Source organism: Pelobates fuscus, chromosome 1, assembly GCF_036172605.1.
Source record: "Pelobates fuscus isolate aPelFus1 chromosome 1, aPelFus1.pri, whole genome shotgun sequence".
In the NCBI taxonomy this organism is placed as follows: Eukaryota; Metazoa; Chordata; class Amphibia; order Anura; family Pelobatidae; genus Pelobates; species Pelobates fuscus.
This window is the reverse complement of record NC_086317.1, coordinates 262,404,160-262,421,231: the sequence shown is the minus strand read 5'-3', so window position 1 is coordinate 262,421,231 and position 17,072 is coordinate 262,404,160.

Genomic DNA, 17,072 nt, shown 5'->3' with positions numbered 1-17,072 from the left:
GGGGGAGAGGAGGAGGAGGAGGAGATGCTGGGGGAGAGGAGGAGGAGGAGGAGATGCTGGGGGAGAGGAGGAGGAGATGCTGGGGGAGAGGAGGAGGAGATGCTGGGGGAGAGGAGGAGGAGATGCTGGGGGAGAGGAGGAGGAGATGCTGGGGGAGAGGAGGAGGAGATGCTGGGGGAGAGGAGGAGGAGGAGGAGATGCTGGGGTAGAGGAGGAGGAGGAGGAGATGCTGGGGGAGAGGAGGAGGAGGAGGAGATGCTGGGGGAGAGGAGGAGGAGGAGATGCTGGGGGAGAGGAGGAGGAGGAGGAGGAGATGCTGGGGGAGAGGAGGAGGAGGAGGAGGAGATGCTGGGGGAGAGGAGGAGGAGGAGGAGATGCTGGGGGAGAGGAGGAGGAGGAGGAGATGCTGGGGTAGAGGAGGAGGAGGAGGAGGAGATGCTGGGGTAGAGGAGGAGGAGGAGATGCTGGGGTAGAGGAGGAGGAGGAGATGCTGAGGAGGAGGAGGAGATGCTGGGGAGAGGAGGAGGAGGAGGAGATGCTGGGGAGAGGAGGAGGAGGAGGAGATGCTGGGGAGAGGAGGAGGAGGAGATGCTGGGGAGAGGAGGAGGAGGAGGAGATGCTGGGGAGAGGAGGAGGAGGAGGAGATGCTGGGGAGAGGAGGAGGAGGAGGAGATGCTGGGGAGAGGAGGAGGAGGAGGAGATGCTGGGGAGAGGAGGAGGAGGAGGAGATGCTGGGGAGAGGAGGAGGAGGAGGAGATGCTGGGGAGAGGAGGAGGAGGAGGAGATGCTGGGGAGAGGAGGAGGAGGAGGAGATGCTGGGGAGAGGAGGAGGAGGAGGAGATGCTGGGGAGAGGAGGAGGAGGAGGAGATGCTGGGGAGAGGAGGAGGAGGAGGAGATGCTGGGGAGAGGAGGAGGAGGAGGAGATGCTGGGGAGAGGAGGAGGAGGAGGAGGAGATGCTGGGGAGAGGAGGAGGAGGAGGAGATGCTGGGGAGAGGAGGAGGAGGAGGAGATGCTGGGGAGAGGAGGAGGAGGAGGAGGAGATGCTGGGGAGAGGAGGAGGAGGAGGAGGAGATGCTGGGGAGAGGAGGAGGAGGAGGAGGAGATGCTGGGGAGAGGAGGAGGAGGAGGAGGAGATGCTGGGGAGAGGAGGAGGAGGAGGAGGAGATGCTGGGGAGAGGAGGAGGAGGAGGAGGAGATGCTGGGGAGAGGAGGAGGAGGAGGAGGAGATGCTGGGGAGAGGAGGAGGAGGAGGAGATGCTGGGGAGAGGAGGAGGAGGAGGAGATGCTGGGGAGAGGAGGAGGAGGAGGAGATGCTGGGGAGAGGAGGAGGAGGAGGAGATGCTGGGGAGAGGAGGAGGAGGAGGAGATGCTGGGGAGAGGAGGAGGAGGAGGAGATGCTGGGGAGAGGAGGAGGAGGAGGAGATGCTGGGGAGAGGAGGAGGAGGAGGAGATGCTGGGGAGAGGAGGAGGAGGAGATGCTGGGGAGAGGAGGAGGAGGAGGAGATGCTGGGGAGAGGAGGAGGAGGAGGAGATGCTGGGGAGAGGAGGAGGAGGAGGAGATGCTGGGGAGAGGAGGAGGAGATGCTGGGGAGAGGAGGAGGAGATGCTGGGGAGAGGAGGAGGAGGAGGAGATGCTGGGGAGAGGAGGAGGAGGAGGAGATGCTGGGGAGAGGAGGAGGAGGAGGAGATGCTGGGGAGAGGAGGAGGAGGAGGAGATGCTGGGGAGAGGAGGAGGAGGAGGAGATGCTGGGGAGAGGAGGAGGAGGAGGAGATGCTGGGGAGAGGAGGAGGAGATGCTGGGGAGAGGAGGAGGAGGAGGAGATGCTGGGGAGAGGAGGAGGAGGAGGAGATGCTGGGGAGAGGAGGAGGAGGAGGAGATGCTGGGGAGAGGAGGAGGAGGAGGAGATGCTGGGGAGAGGAGGAGGAGGAGGAGGAGATGCTGGGGAGAGGAGGAGGAGGAGGAGGAGATGCTGGGGAGAGGAGGAGGAGGAGGAGGAGATGCTGGGGAGAGGAGGAGGAGGAGGAGGAGATGCTGGGGAGAGGAGGAGGAGGAGGAGGAGGAGATGCTGGGGAGAGGAGGAGGAGGAGGAGGAGATGCTGGGGAGAGGAGGAGGAGGAGGAGGAGGAGATGCTGGGGAGAGGAGGAGGAGGAGGAGGAGATGCTGGGGAGAGGAGGAGGAGGAGGAGGAGGAGATGCTGGGGAGAGGAGGAGGAGGAGGAGATGCTGGGGAGAGGAGGAGGAGGAGGAGATGCTGGGGAGAGGAGGAGGAGGAGATGCTGGGGAGAGGAGGAGGAGGAGGAGGAGATGCTGGGGAGAGGAGGAGGAGGAGGAGGAGATGCTGGGGAGAGGAGGAGGAGGAGGAGGAGATGCTGGGGAGAGGAGGAGGAGGAGGAGGAGATGCTGGGGAGAGGAGGAGGAGGAGGAGATGCTGGGGAGAGGAGGAGGAGGAGGAGGAGGAGATGCTGGGGAGAGGAGGAGGAGGAGGAGGAGGAGATGCTGGGGAGAGGAGGAGGAGGAGGAGGAGGAGATGCTGGGGAGAGGAGGAGGAGGAGGAGGAGGAGATGCTGGGGAGAGGAGGAGGAGGAGGAGGAGATGCTGGGGAGAGGAGGAGGAGGAGGAGGAGATGCTGGGGAGAGGAGGAGGAGGAGGAGGAGATGCTGGGGAGAGGAGGAGGAGGAGGAGGAGATGCTGGGGAGAGGAGGAGGAGGAGGAGGAGATGCTGGGGAGAGGAGGAGGAGGAGGAGGAGATGCTGGGGAGAGGAGGAGGAGGAGGAGGAGATGCTGGGGAGAGGAGGAGGAGGAGGAGGAGATGCTGGGGAGAGGAGGAGGAGGAGGAGGAGGAGATGCTGGGGGGAGGAGGAGGAGGAGGAGATGCTGGGGAGAGGAGGAGGAGGAGGAGGAGGAGATGCTGGGGAGAGGAGGAGGAGGAGGAGGAGGAGATGCTGGGGAGAGGAGGAGGAGGAGGAGGAGGAGATGCTGGGGAGAGGAGGAGGAGGAGATGCTGGGGAGAGGAGGAGGAGGAGATGCTGGGGAGAGGAGGAGGAGGAGATGCTGGGGAGAGGAGGAGGAGGAGATGCTGGGGAGAGGAGGAGGAGGAGGAGGAGATGCTGGGGAGAGGAGGAGGAGGAGGAGGAGATGCTGGGGAGAGGAGGAGGAGATGCTGGGGAGAGGAGGAGGAGGAGGAGGAGGAGGAGATGCTGGGGAGAGGAGAGGAGGAGGAGGAGGAGGAGGAGGAGATGCTGGGGAGAGGAGGAGGAGGAGGAGATGCTGGGGAGAGGAGGAGGAGGAGGAGATGCTGGGGAGAGGAGGAGGAGGAGGAGGAGATGCTGGGGAGAGGAGGAGGAGGAGGAGATGCTGGGGAGAGGAGGAGGAGGAGGAGATGCTGGGGAGAGGAGGAGGAGGAGGAGATGCTGGGGAGAGGAGGAGGAGGAGGAGATGCTGGGGAGAGGAGGAGGAGGAGGAGGAGGAGATGCTGGGGAGAGGAGGAGGAGGAGGAGGAGGAGGAGATGCTGGGGAGAGGAGGAGGAGGAGGAGGAGATGCTGGGGAGAGGAGGAGGAGGAGGAGGAGGAGATGCTGGGGAGAGGAGGAGGAGGAGGAGGAGGAGATGCTGGGGAGAGGAGGAGGAGGAGGAGGAGGAGATGCTGGGGAGAGGAGGAGGAGGAGGAGGAGATGCTGGGGAGAGGAGGAGGAGGAGGAGGAGATGCTGGGGAGAGGAGGAGGAGGAGGAGGAGGAGATGCTGGGGAGAGGAGGAGGAGGAGGAGGAGGAGATGCTGGGGAGAGGAGGAGGAGGAGGAGGAGGAGATGCTGGGGAGAGGAGGAGGAGGAGGAGGAGGAGATGCTGGGGAGAGGAGGAGGAGGAGGAGGAGATGCTGGGGAGAGGAGGAGGAGGAGGAGGAGGAGGAGGAGGGGAGAGGAGGAGGAGGAGGAGGAGGAGGAGATGCTGGGGAGAGGAGGAGGAGGAGGAGGAGGAGGAGGAGGAGATGCTGGGGAGAGGAGGAGGAGGAGGAGATGCTGGGGAGAGGAGGAGGAGGAGGAGGAGGAGATGCTGGGGAGAGGAGGAGGAGGAGGAGGAGATGCTGGGGAGAGGAGGAGGAGGAGGAGGAGATGCTGGGGAGAGGAGGAGGAGGAGGAGGAGATGCTGGGGAGAGGAGGAGGAGGAGGAGGAGGAGATGCTGGGGAGAGGAGGAGGAGGAGGAGGAGGAGATGCTGGGGAGAGGAGGAGGAGGAGGAGGAGGAGATGCTGGGGAGAGGAGGAGGAGGAGGAGGAGGAGATGCTGGGGAGAGGAGGAGGAGGAGGAGGAGATGCTGGGGAGAGGAGGAGGAGGAGGAGATGCTGGGGAGAGGAGGAGGAGGAGGAGATGCTGGGGAGAGGAGGAGGAGGAGGAGGAGATGCTGGGGAGAGGAGGAGGAGGAGGAGGAGGAGATGCTGGGGAGAGGAGGAGGAGGAGGAGGAGGAGATGCTGGGGAGAGGAGGAGGAGGAGGAGGAGGAGATGCTGGGGAGAGGAGGAGGAGGAGGAGGAGATGCTGGGGAGAGGAGGAGGAGGAGGAGGAGGAGATGCTGGGGAGAGGAGGAGGAGGAGGAGGAGGAGATGCTGGGGAGAGGAGGAGGAGGAGGAGGAGGAGATGCTGGGGAGAGGAGGAGGAGGAGGAGGAGGAGATGCTGGGGGGAGGAGGAGGAGGAGGAGGAGGGGGAGAGGAGGAGGAGGAGGAGGAGGAGATGCTGGGGAGAGGAGGAGGAGGAGGAGGAGGAGGAGGAGGAGGAGATGCTGGGGAGAGGAGGAGGAGGAGGAGGAGGAGATGCTGGGGAGAGGAGGAGGAGGAGGAGGAGGAGATGCTGGGGAGAGGAGGAGGAGGAGGAGGAGATGCTGGGGAGAGGAGGAGGAGGAGGAGGAGATGCTGGGGAGAGGAGGAGGAGGAGGAGGAGATGCTGGGGAGAGGAGGAGGAGGAGGATGCTGGGGAGAGGAGGAGGAGGAGGAGGAGGAGATGCTGGGGAGAGGAGGAGGAGGAGGAGGAGGAGATGCTGGGGAGAGGAGGAGGAGGAGGAGGAGATGCTGGGGAGAGGAGGAGGAGGAGGAGGAGATGCTGGGGAGAGGAGGAGGAGGAGGAGGAGGAGATGCTGGGGAGAGGAGGAGGAGGAGGAGGAGGAGATGCTGGGGAGAGGAGGAGGAGGAGGAGGAGATGCTGGGGAGAGGAGGAGGAGGAGGAGATGCTGGGGAGAGGAGGAGGAGGAGGAGGAGATGCTGGGGAGAGGAGGAGGAGGAGGAGGAGGAGATGCTGGGGAGAGGAGGAGGAGGAGGAGGAGGAGATGCTGGGGAGAGGAGGAGGAGGAGGAGGAGATGCTGGGGAGAGGAGGAGATGCTGGGGAGAGGAGGAGGAGGAGGAGGAGATGCTGGGGAGAGGAGGAGATGCTGGGGAGAGGAGGAGGAGGAGGAGGAGGAGATGCTGGGGAGAGGAGGAGGAGGAGGAGGAGGAGATGCTGGGGAGAGGAGGAGGAGGAGGAGATGCTGGGGAGAGGAGGAGGAGGAGGAGGAGGAGATGCTGGGGAGAGGAGGAGGAGGAGGAGGAGGAGATGCTGGGGAGAGGAGGAGGAGGAGATGCTGGGGAGAGGAGGAGGAGGAGGAGGAGGAGGAGGAGGAGATGCTGGGGAGAGGAGGACGAGGAGGCGGAGGAGATGCTGGGGAGAGGAGGAGGAGGAGGAGGAGGAGATGCTGGGGAGAGGAGGAGGAGGAGGAGGAGGAGATGCTGGGGAGAGGAGGAGGAGGAGGAGGAGGAGATGCTGGGGAGAGGAGGAGGAGGAGGAGGAGGAGATGCTGGGGAGAGGAGGAGGAGGAGGAGGAGGAGGAGGAGGAGGAGATGCTGGGGGAGAGGAGGAGGAGGAGGAGGAGGAGATGCTGGGGGAGAGGAGGAGGAGGAGGAGATGCTGGGGGAGAGGAGGAGGAGGAGGAGATGCTGGGGGAGAGGAGGAGGAGGAGGAGGAGGAGATGCTGGGGGAGAGGAGGAGGAGGAGGAGATGCTGGGGGAGAGGAGGAGGAGGAGGAGGAGGAGATGCTGGGGGAGAGGAGGAGGAGGAGGAGGAGGAGATGCTGGGGGAGAGGAGGAGGAGGAGGAGGAGGAGATGCTGGGGGAGAGGAGGAGGAGGAGGAGATGCTGGGGGAGAGGAGGAGGAGGAGGAGGTGCTGGGGGAGAGGAGGAGGAGGAGGAGGAGGAGGAGATGCTGGGGGAGAGGAGGAGGAGGAGATGCTGGGGGAGAGGAGGAGGAGGAGGAGGAGGAGATGCTGGGGGAGAGGAGGAGGAGGAGGAGATGCTGGGGGAGAGGAGGAGGAGATGCTGGGGGAGAGGAGGAGGAGGAGGAGGAGATGCTGGGGGAGAGGAGGAGGAGGAGGAGATGCTGGGGGAGAGGAGGAGGAGGAGGAGGAGATGCTGGGGGAGAGGAGGAGGAGGAGGAGGAGATGCTGGGGGGAGAAGAGGAGAATTACTTCAGACAACTGTATGTGTTGTTTTTTTCTAAACTTAAACCTTAGTCTTCAGTTTTAATTGCCGTGTTGGCACTTTGAGGAAAAAAAGTTGGCATGTATTGTGGTTTGGGCACTCGGGCTCAAAAAGGTTCGCCATCACTGATATATAACATGTATGTGTTGCATGCACATAGAATGTATGTGATACACAGAAGACTAAATTAGAATGCTTTCTTCTAAGCATCTGAAAGATTAAATTAATAAAAATGCAATTTTATTAATTTAGATCTTTCCGCTGTTTTGTAGCTATCTCCTTATAAGATAACATTTTGTGCATCTTTGCCCTTATTTGGTATTCTTACATATAACTATCCTTTGTATGAATAGCAAATGAGGGAGTTATAACAACTAATAAAGACAAGCCCCATCAGAAGACTTTTTTAATATAACAATTAGTGACGTACTAGTGGTCATTTTTTCTTTTTAGCCATGTCCTCTGGTGGGGCTTGTCTTTATTCATTGTTGTATTTAAATTGGGGTTAGCCCCGAATAATTACCCCGTTGACCATTTTTCTAGCTGCAGTACATATTTTATCTGTGGCTTATTTCTTAAATAAGGGAGTTATCCACTAAAAAGATAACTGAAAGATCAAAATTATGAGAAAAAAAATATTTTTTGATCTTTTAGCTGTGTTTAGTAGATAGCTCCCTAATTTGGTACCTTTGGGTGGGATTACCATTTGTAAGGATACCAAATTGCCAGCTGAACAACGCTCCTGTAGATTATAATGGGCATTCAAATTTCAGAAGCGAACAAAAATATTTGGGCATTTCGTTTCCTTCTGAATGGATCATTTCCAAATTTCGTGTTAAACTAAAATTTTTAAATTAACTAAACCAAATAAATTTTTCACTCGTACACATCCCTGATGTACTCTGTAAATCAAAAAAAATAAATGAATTTATTTTTAATTACTTTTCATAGGCTGCACTGATTATGTACACATTATTATTGTCAAAACTGTGAAAAAAAGTTTTCAATTTTTGTATATATTTTTTTTATAATAAATGAGAACTTATATATGTATATATCACAAAAAAATTAAAGATCCTTTCTCCTTTAAGGACACATGACATGTGTGACATGTCATGATTCCCTTTTATTCCAGAAGTTTGGTCCTTAAGGGGTTAAAAAAAAAAAACGTATATAATATGTGTTGGTGCAATAAATGAGAAAGATAGAAATTGAAGTTGAACATACACATAACTAAAATGCCAAAATTGCTTTTGTTCTTAAAGGAACACTAGATAGTTCTAGGAATACAAATGTTACTGTTTAGGTGACTGAGCCCAAGCTGCCAGGGATACAATGGTGATCTTGCTTTTCTTTTCTCCCTTGCAACGCTGGTCTCCGGTGTGTAGCCCTTCCCCTTTGGCTGAGATCATCAAGATCCAATACGAAAGCATAAGGAGGCTTGTGCGCATATGTGGCAAAATGGCACGCTGCTCAAAGATCCTTCTTTATTAGGATTTATGGCTTTTTACAAACAAAATGACCATTGGAAGGGTGACAACAATTTTAAAGAACTCCATAAGGTTGAAAGTAGGATCTTTACTCTGAACACTTTGGCCCCTCAGGGGCTTAATATAGATTTAGAATTGATCCTTTTTTTACAATACTAGATAGTATGTTTTTAGTTATGTTCCTTTAAGTTGAGGGTGGGGAAGATGGAGTAAAGTATAGAGGATATGATTTTTATGTTCTTTCTTTCTCCTTTGTAATTAGAAATGTCAATTTTTTTTCTTGTGCACTATTCTATTTGTCACATTTCAGTTTTTTGACTTTTGAAAGATTTTAACCTTACTCTTTTCTTTTATTATAGGCTTTAAGGCCATGTGTACTTTGCTGTACATTACATATATGTACATTATTCCTTTTCTATAAATATAGATTTTTTTTTTTTACTCATTGTGTTTGTGTTTACTTTTTGTTTATCTTTACTTTTTATGGTAATGTCCATTGTGCCTGCTTTTATTAATATATATAGAAATACCTAAATTTGTCGTTACCATCCATAATAAAGTAATAGGCCTTTCCAAGTTTTATGCTCTTTGCAAAGATGGACATTCGGGCATCTGCCTAATGAACTCTTAGGATATGATTTAATGTGCGACCACTTGCCGAGCAACTGGAAGTGACGTATCGTGCCATTACAAAACGAACCAGGGCCATTTGCATATCAGACTGATTCCACCCAAAAGGACAGAACAGATCCCATGCAGGCCGGCTCTCTCTGCACGAGAGATATAGCAACCCCAGGCGTTCCAGTCTTGTTAGGCATTGTCAGGGAGGTATAGTTAATATCTCTCTAGGCACCGTGACATAGGGTCCACGTCTGGATTACCTTTTAAACTTAGGGAGAGCAAAAATCCAGTTGCAAGAGAGTACAGAGAATGGGCAACAGCTCAATCAGCTTGCCCTTCGGTGGGTTGCTGCTCAGATCTGAAGTTGGTTTTAGCTCATCTTGTGCCTACCGAAAAGTGGACATTGTTTTTCCTGACATTGAGAGAAGTTGAGAAAGCATTGAAACCCAAATGCCTTATTAAACAATGGTCTAATTCCTTGATGACTTAAACTACTTTAACTAAGACTGTAAACAAATCGGTTTTGTTGATATCCCACAAGCTATAAAAATCTTGTATGTGCCAACTCAAGAAATAGAGGGGCTACCATCTCATGGTGAATAAGTTAAAGACTCATTGTCCTGATCACAAGACCTCTTGTCAAAAATATAAGAGAAGGGTTGATACAGGATATTTTTACTGAATTTATGTTGGAAGGATAAATATTTGAAAGTGTATCTTCAATGCAAAGTATAATCATTATATAAATCTTGATAAAATCTTTATAGCATAGCATGTTTAGATTATTTTTTTGCTATATTTATTTATATATGTGTATAATATATCCTATGAAAGTCTAGGACTAGGAACTGAAAAATTGATCTCCCTGGACCCTTTTTGATGAAATAAAGAAATTGAATTAAAGAAGACCTTGAGTGCAGACCTATTTTACACTTGAAGTATATATATAAATATAAATAAAGATGTTTAGGGTTTTTTGTGTTTTGTTTTTTGTTCTTTAGCTATATATAAATTATATATATAAAATGTTCCTATCTAATAAATATTATCCATGCATGCAGTTATAGGACACACTTTTATCACACACATATATTTAGAAGTTTTGGTACCTAATTGCAAATCCATATTTAAGATTTTCAGAATGAGTGATATGTCATGTGTTTTTTGGTCATTTATGGCTATAAACCTTGAAAGAAAGACCGTCAATTTACCATGGATTTAGTTATTTGCCATATTGTCTGGAATAAGGCTCATAGGAATAACCTTATCTATATGTCCAAAAACTAATATAAATATGTATGTGCACATGTCCGCATAATTTTAATCAACAATTCCATTAAAATCATTCATAAGACTAGAGCCACATCTGGTGGGGAAACTTTGGCAAACGTTAATTGATCAATTATAGATTTTTTATTATCATATGTTACACCCACTAAATCTGATTAGAGAATGTTAAATCCATAGGTGTGAGTTACCTGTGAAAAGGAAACAAATGTAACAGTATAGAGAATAGAGGAAAGGACACTCTTGATTGATCACTAAATCACTCTCTATTATCTCTATCTCTTAGATTCACTCTCTTGAATTTATTTCACCATATGCACTTTATTATTCTTACTCACTATTCTCCTGACAAACCTGAACCTACAGCAGGTTGTCTAACCATTTTCCATATAACTATTCTATTCAAAACTAAATTCCTTATCCATTGAGAAGACAGAAAACCAGCGACTTTGAGGTAATTATAACCTATATTATTTTTATAGCTTACATAGGTATGAAATGTATCTGAGTCAACATTTGGAATAATTTGGGGGAGACTATTCTCTGTATATTTAAAATCTGTGTCTGCAGCTCAGGTTGAAAATATGCAATGATTCTTAGGTATAGTTATAAAACCTGTAATTATTGTTACATGCATTTGTTGAATTCAGATATTAATCAAAACCTATTATCTCGTATATACCTGTAGATTTGCTCAGTGATAGAGAGGTTACTTAAAATTGTCTAAAAGCAAAGTTTGTATTACCATGTTTTTAATATATTTGCATATTGTCCGTTTGCAATTCCAACCTGAGAAAATGTAATGCTGAGTGGATTAGGGATTGTAAACATTTAATTTGGTTTGCAACCATTTGTGGAAATAGTTGTTTGTTTTTTTTATCAACAAGTGTCTATGCTTCTTTAATACAGTAGATATTTTAATGTGATACCCTGTCATATTATAGTCAAAAATATTAAATGTCAATGCAGATGTTATGTTGAGTTATTACATTTGTTGGTTATACATTTTTTGAGCCGGTTGCTACATTGCTCATTTTTAATAATATAGTTATTGTATGTTATATTAGATTGAAGTATAAATTAAGTTGAACTACAAGAATTTAGGATCAGAGATAAAATAGTAAGTATATCTTTAAATCAAAATTGTGGGCATGGTCCTATATTTTCATATTAATAATTGTTAATATTACTAAAATAATAATAGTAATACATTATTTTTAATATTTTGTCCCACAATTATTCCTACAGTATGTAACAAAGAGGAAAACTTCAAGACAGCCGGCATAAGTACAAGATGATTCATTAATATATCCCATCACCCTTCCCAATAACTGGACGACACTCAGTATTAGGAGCAGAACTGAACTTTTAATGGCCAAGCTGGCCTTTTATGCAGGTTTTGTCCCAAAGGTTACCACCTAGGTGGACCTGTGGGGCACCGATAAAAATATACAACAACCAATAAACACAGAGTCAGGTCATAAGTCACTCCCATACATTACACACAATCCCTCCCCTCTGCTCAGGAGATAATTGAGTTAATTACTGTATCAACTCAATTATCTCCAAACAGAAAAATCTCTATTTTTATACTTCTCTGGAAACACCCTGAAAACATATCATACACTCATAATTTCAATATGCCCTGATAGCCCCGATCTGGGGGAGCAACATACTGAAAAATCACCACATCAGTTCAGGGGTTCGAGAGTTTTATGGAGTTCTTAGTTTTACCGACCGCACACAAGGTGTAAGCCGAGAATAGTTCCCTGGGTTTTGGCTGTGCGGTCGGTCTCTGTTCGGGAGGTTGAATATATGAAAGTATATTAAAAATATGGTTTGTGTCTTTGTTCGTGAAATTCCTCTCGTTCGTATGATTCTTTTTACTGAATGCCGCTCTGTTCCATTGAGTTCACATGCACTTATATGAGGATGGAAGTCTCTGCGGTGTTCGTTCTGTCGCGTGTCCAATTTGGATTCCAGACACTCGACGACCAAACACCGCTGGTGTAATTCGTATGCAAAGATGGCCACCGCCACGTGTTCGTATGACGAACGCCGGCCACCCTGGGAACCCCCAATTAGTTAGTGCATTTGGCAATTGAAAGAGTATGTACCAAGTTAAGGAGGTCAATTGATGCCTCGCTCCTCTCCTGGGTGGCCTGGTTGTTCGGTAGTTGGTTAGTTTGTCGAACCATATGGTGAAAGATAGCTGAACAGGATTCTTACCGAACAACCAGACGAACGATATCCAATATTATATTGTTACTTGTTTCCACCAGTAACCAACAGGGATAATATATGAAATAAAGCAACAAAACGAGGTGGGTGGACAACCCTTTGTAAAAAGGCAGGTACTGTGGTGAAGCCTATTCCGCTTCAGTATATAATTTGGGCGTTTCTTCCATGGGATGGATCTTTGTATACCTATAACCTCTTCTTGGGTTTTCTTTATATCTCCACTTGCTATATTTTATCTGAGGTGTGAGATTTGTGTATTGAATGTGTAGGGTAGTTATGACAACTTGCGTAGTTGCAAGACTACGCTAAAGGACAATTAAGTATATATAACACAAAGACAAGAGACTCCTCTACAAACTTCCACAATAGAAGTAGAAGCCGACTGAAAACAAAATATCACTATAACACTAACCAAAGTAGATTTTCAACCTCTTACAACATACACTATAATAAATATTTCAGAAAAAATAAACCTGATCCACCTTATAGATATAGATATTACAAATCCCCTACTCCACCCCCACAAAAGAGATACCCATATTACACTTCCCATTACTACAGAAACAACACAGAAGTCTACTACCCCTATAAAAATAAGATATTATTCCCAACATTGACCCACATGATCAACCACTTGAATATATATCCCCCAAACCTCAATGTAAAATAATTGCCACTGTTAATTTCTTTAAAAAAACAAAACCCCTAGCAGACCAATCTTAAGAGCACCCCCTACACTAGAGGGCCTTATAAAAAGAAATTGCTTCTATACCCTATCATCTGACTACACCTCAGATGTTGAAGAACATTTTTTTAGAGATAGGTACTGTAACGGATCACCTAGTACCCCGACTGGGTACCTCCATTGAAGGATGCTCCTAGCGCTTCCTAAGGGCTCCAAGCACTCCACCAGAGACCATAACCACCGCAGACCCCACGCACCACCGCAGCTTGGTTGGGGTGTCGCCGTCTCCTACTCACCCTGGACCTACGACAAGGCTCCAGGTTCCAGTGAGTGAACCTCTCTTTCCCCAGAGAGTGAAGCAGGACAGGAACAGGAACAAGCTCTTAAAAGAGCTTAGTGATTATTCAAGGGAGTATGAAAAGCAATATTATATTTAGTTTTTTATACCTACGGCAAAGATTTTAACGACCCATAGAAAGAAAGAAGTCTGCACCTATATCCCAAGAGTGGGGATTATTCCACTCCAAAAACACTTTAACCCCCTTAACCCCTTAAGGACGGCGGGTGTTCTAGGCCGTCCTTAGGGAACTGGCTCTAAACGCTGGAGGGCGGCATAGAATGCCCAAACCGTCCTTTCTTCTTACCCTATCGCTGGCGATCGTGGTTTGGAGACTAACCTGGGAGCCCAGGGAGTCCTCATCCGTCCTCTTTGACCCCCTGGTCCATGTGATCGCGAGGTCCTTGCAAGGACCTCGCGATCACATGGACGGCATAGCCGTCCAAGGCATTTCCAGCAGGGGGGAGTGCCTGTATTGACAGGTACTCCCCCTGCTGTCTGAAAAAAAGAAAAAGAAATGTTAAATCCGTGTAAAATACAATTATATATATGATCTAAGTATATATATACACATATACATACATATACATACACTGTCTAAGTGTATTTTAATATTGATTAATATATAATTATAAATATATATTATCAAAATACACGTACAATGATATTGATTAAATATATATATATATATAATTTTCATTTTATATATATATTTATATATACTAAAAAATAAATTAAAAATATATATGTATAAATTCGTTCTAACTGTATTTCAAAATTAATATATATATTGATATCAAAATACATGTAGAACGAAAGTATATTTTAAAAATTCTATACATATATATATATATATATATATATATATAATTCTACGTATATATTTGTAATAATTGTATTAATTACAATTAGCGGGACCTGCCTGACAACCCAGGCCAAAAGTATAGGGAATTTAATTTGCTAGCACTATATTTAACCCTGTAACTTTCCAAAACACCATAAAACCTGTACATGGGGGGGTACTGTTTTACTCAGAAGACTTCGCTGAACAGTAAAATGTATTACAACGATGATATTGTCAGTGAAAGTGACATTTTTTGCATTTTTCACACACAAATGGCACTTACACGGACGATATAATTGTTGTGATAAGTTTTACTGTTTTGAAACACTAATATTTGTGTTCAGCGAAGTCTCCCGTGTATAACAGTACCCCTCATGTACAGGTTTTATGCTGTTTTCAAAGGTTACAGAGTCAAATATAAGGCTTGCGTTTCAGTTTTTTCACATTGAAACTCGCCCGGTTGGTTATGTTGCCTATGAGACCGTATGGTAGCACAGGAATGAGAATTACTCCCATGATGGCATACCATTTGCAATAGTAGACAACCCAAGGTATTGGGGTATGTTCAGTCTTTTTAGTAGCCAGTATGTTTCATACGTAAATATTTGATGTTAAATGAAAACCCTGTTTCCCTTGAATAAAATGATATATAATAAGTGTGGGTGCACATAATATGAAAGAGGCGAATTACGCCTGAACAGATATATAGCTTATATTCAAGTTTTTGTTTACATTTTGTTTTGATCACAATGTGTACATTTGGCTTAGTCCTTAAGGGGTTAACCCGTGAATGCCGTTACGGCGTTCTATGCCGTCCCGCATTAAGTGGGCTTTAAATCCGTTGCGGCGGCTTAGAACGCTGTAACAGCTTTGAGCCCCTGGAGGTCCGGTGTACTCACCTCTGCCGCGATCCTCTTCTGGAGGGCTGCCAAGACAGCCCTCCCCGGCAAATGAGGCTTCCAGGGGCCATGTGATCTCTCTCAAAGAGCGATCACATGGCCCCCTATAGCTGGCTGTGGATCTGCCAGCAGGGGGACTGTCTGAAATGTCAGACAGTCCCCCTGCTGGTGGAAAGTGTAAAAAAAAATATTAAACATGTTTAAAATTCAAATAGAAATTTATATATATAAATTATATATATACATATATATATATATAACGTCATACAAAGTGTATTTTAATATTAATATAAGTAAATCAATTAGTATTAAAATACAGAATGACGTTACATATATATAATATGTATATATATTATATATATAATAAATATATACGCATATATTATATATATATACGTATAATTACAATAATAAATAAAATATTGAAACAAAATTTAATATAAATTATATATTCATATGTAATTTCATTCTAACTGTATTTTTTATTAAAATATATATTTTGGTAACAAAATACACTTAGAATGACATTCTATATATATCTATCTATATATAAAATACAAATAACCGCAAATATATATATATATATATATATATATATATATATATATATATAGATAAATACATATAATTACAGAAAAGATTACATTAGTATACGCATAGAATTTAAATACCTATAAATGCATATATAAAAATTCTACATGTATATTTAAGTAATATTTTAACATAATTATGTAATTTGATTAATTAAAATTTGATTGACATGCCTGACAACACAGGGAGAAAGTGCAGATAATTTAATTCACAAGCACTATATTTGACCCTGTAACTCTCCAAGACACCATAAAACCTGTACATAGGGGGTACTGTTTTACTCAGGAGACTTCGCTGAACTCAAATATTAATGTTTCAAACTGGTAAATTGTATTACAGCGATGATATTTTAAGTAAAAGTGACGTTTTTTTCATTTTTTACAAATTAACTGCACTTTTATGGACTATATTATTGTTGTAATATGTTTTACTGTTTTAAAACACTAATATTTGTGTTTAGTAAAGTCTCCCGAGAATAACAGTACCCCCCATGTACAGGTTTTATGGTGTTTTGGAAAGTTAGAGAGTCACATATAAGGCTTGCATTTCATTTTTTTGACATTGAAATTTGCCAGATTGGTTATGTTGCCTTTAAGAGCGTATGGTAGCCCAGGAATGAGAATTACCCCCATGATGGCATACCATTTGCAAAAGTAGACAACCCAAGGTATTGCAAGTGGGGTATGTCCAGTCTTTCTTAGTAGCCACTTAGTCACAAACACAAACACAAACACAATATTAGTTTTTTGCTTTTTTCACACAAAAACAAATATGAACGCTAACTTTGGCCAGTGTTTGTGACTAAGTGGCTACTAAAAAAGACTAAACATACCCCACTTTCAATACCTTGGGTTGTCTACTTTTTCAAATGGTATGCCATTATGGGGGTAATTCTAATTCCTGGGCTACCACACCGTCTCAAAGGTAACATTACTAACCTGGCAAATTTCAATTTGAAAATGGAACGTTCTATATTTGACCCTGTAACTTTCCAAAACACCATAAAAGCTGTTAATGGTGGGTACTGTTGTACTCGTGAGACATCGCTTATTACAGATATGTGCATTTTGTTTCAGTAAAACAGTATTATGACATTCACAGCTAAAATGTCAGACGGAAATACAAAATAAAAATAAAAAATCTTACATTTTTTAAAATGTTATTCATTATGTTCCATATATGAATAGTTAATGATAAATTAAAGCCCTGTTTAGTGTTAATATTTGTGTGTGTGTGTGTGAAAAATGCAAAAAACTAATTTGAACGCCAATTTTGGCCAGTGTTTGTGACTAAGTGGCTTCTAAAAAAGGCTGGACAATCCCTATGTGCAATACTTTGGGTTGTCTACTATTGCACATGGTATGCCAACATGGGGGTAATTCTCATTCCTGAAATTAATAAAAGCAGGGAGGACGTGTCAGGTTGCTCACGAGACTGGGGGGTAACCCCTTTACGAAAATACAATAACTCAAGGGGAGACTTGGAGCTAAGGAAATAGTGAAACCTCTCAAGTCTACCCTCTAAAAGGAGGAGAGCAACCCTTATATGAAATAGTAATATTAAAACATAATTTTTAATAAA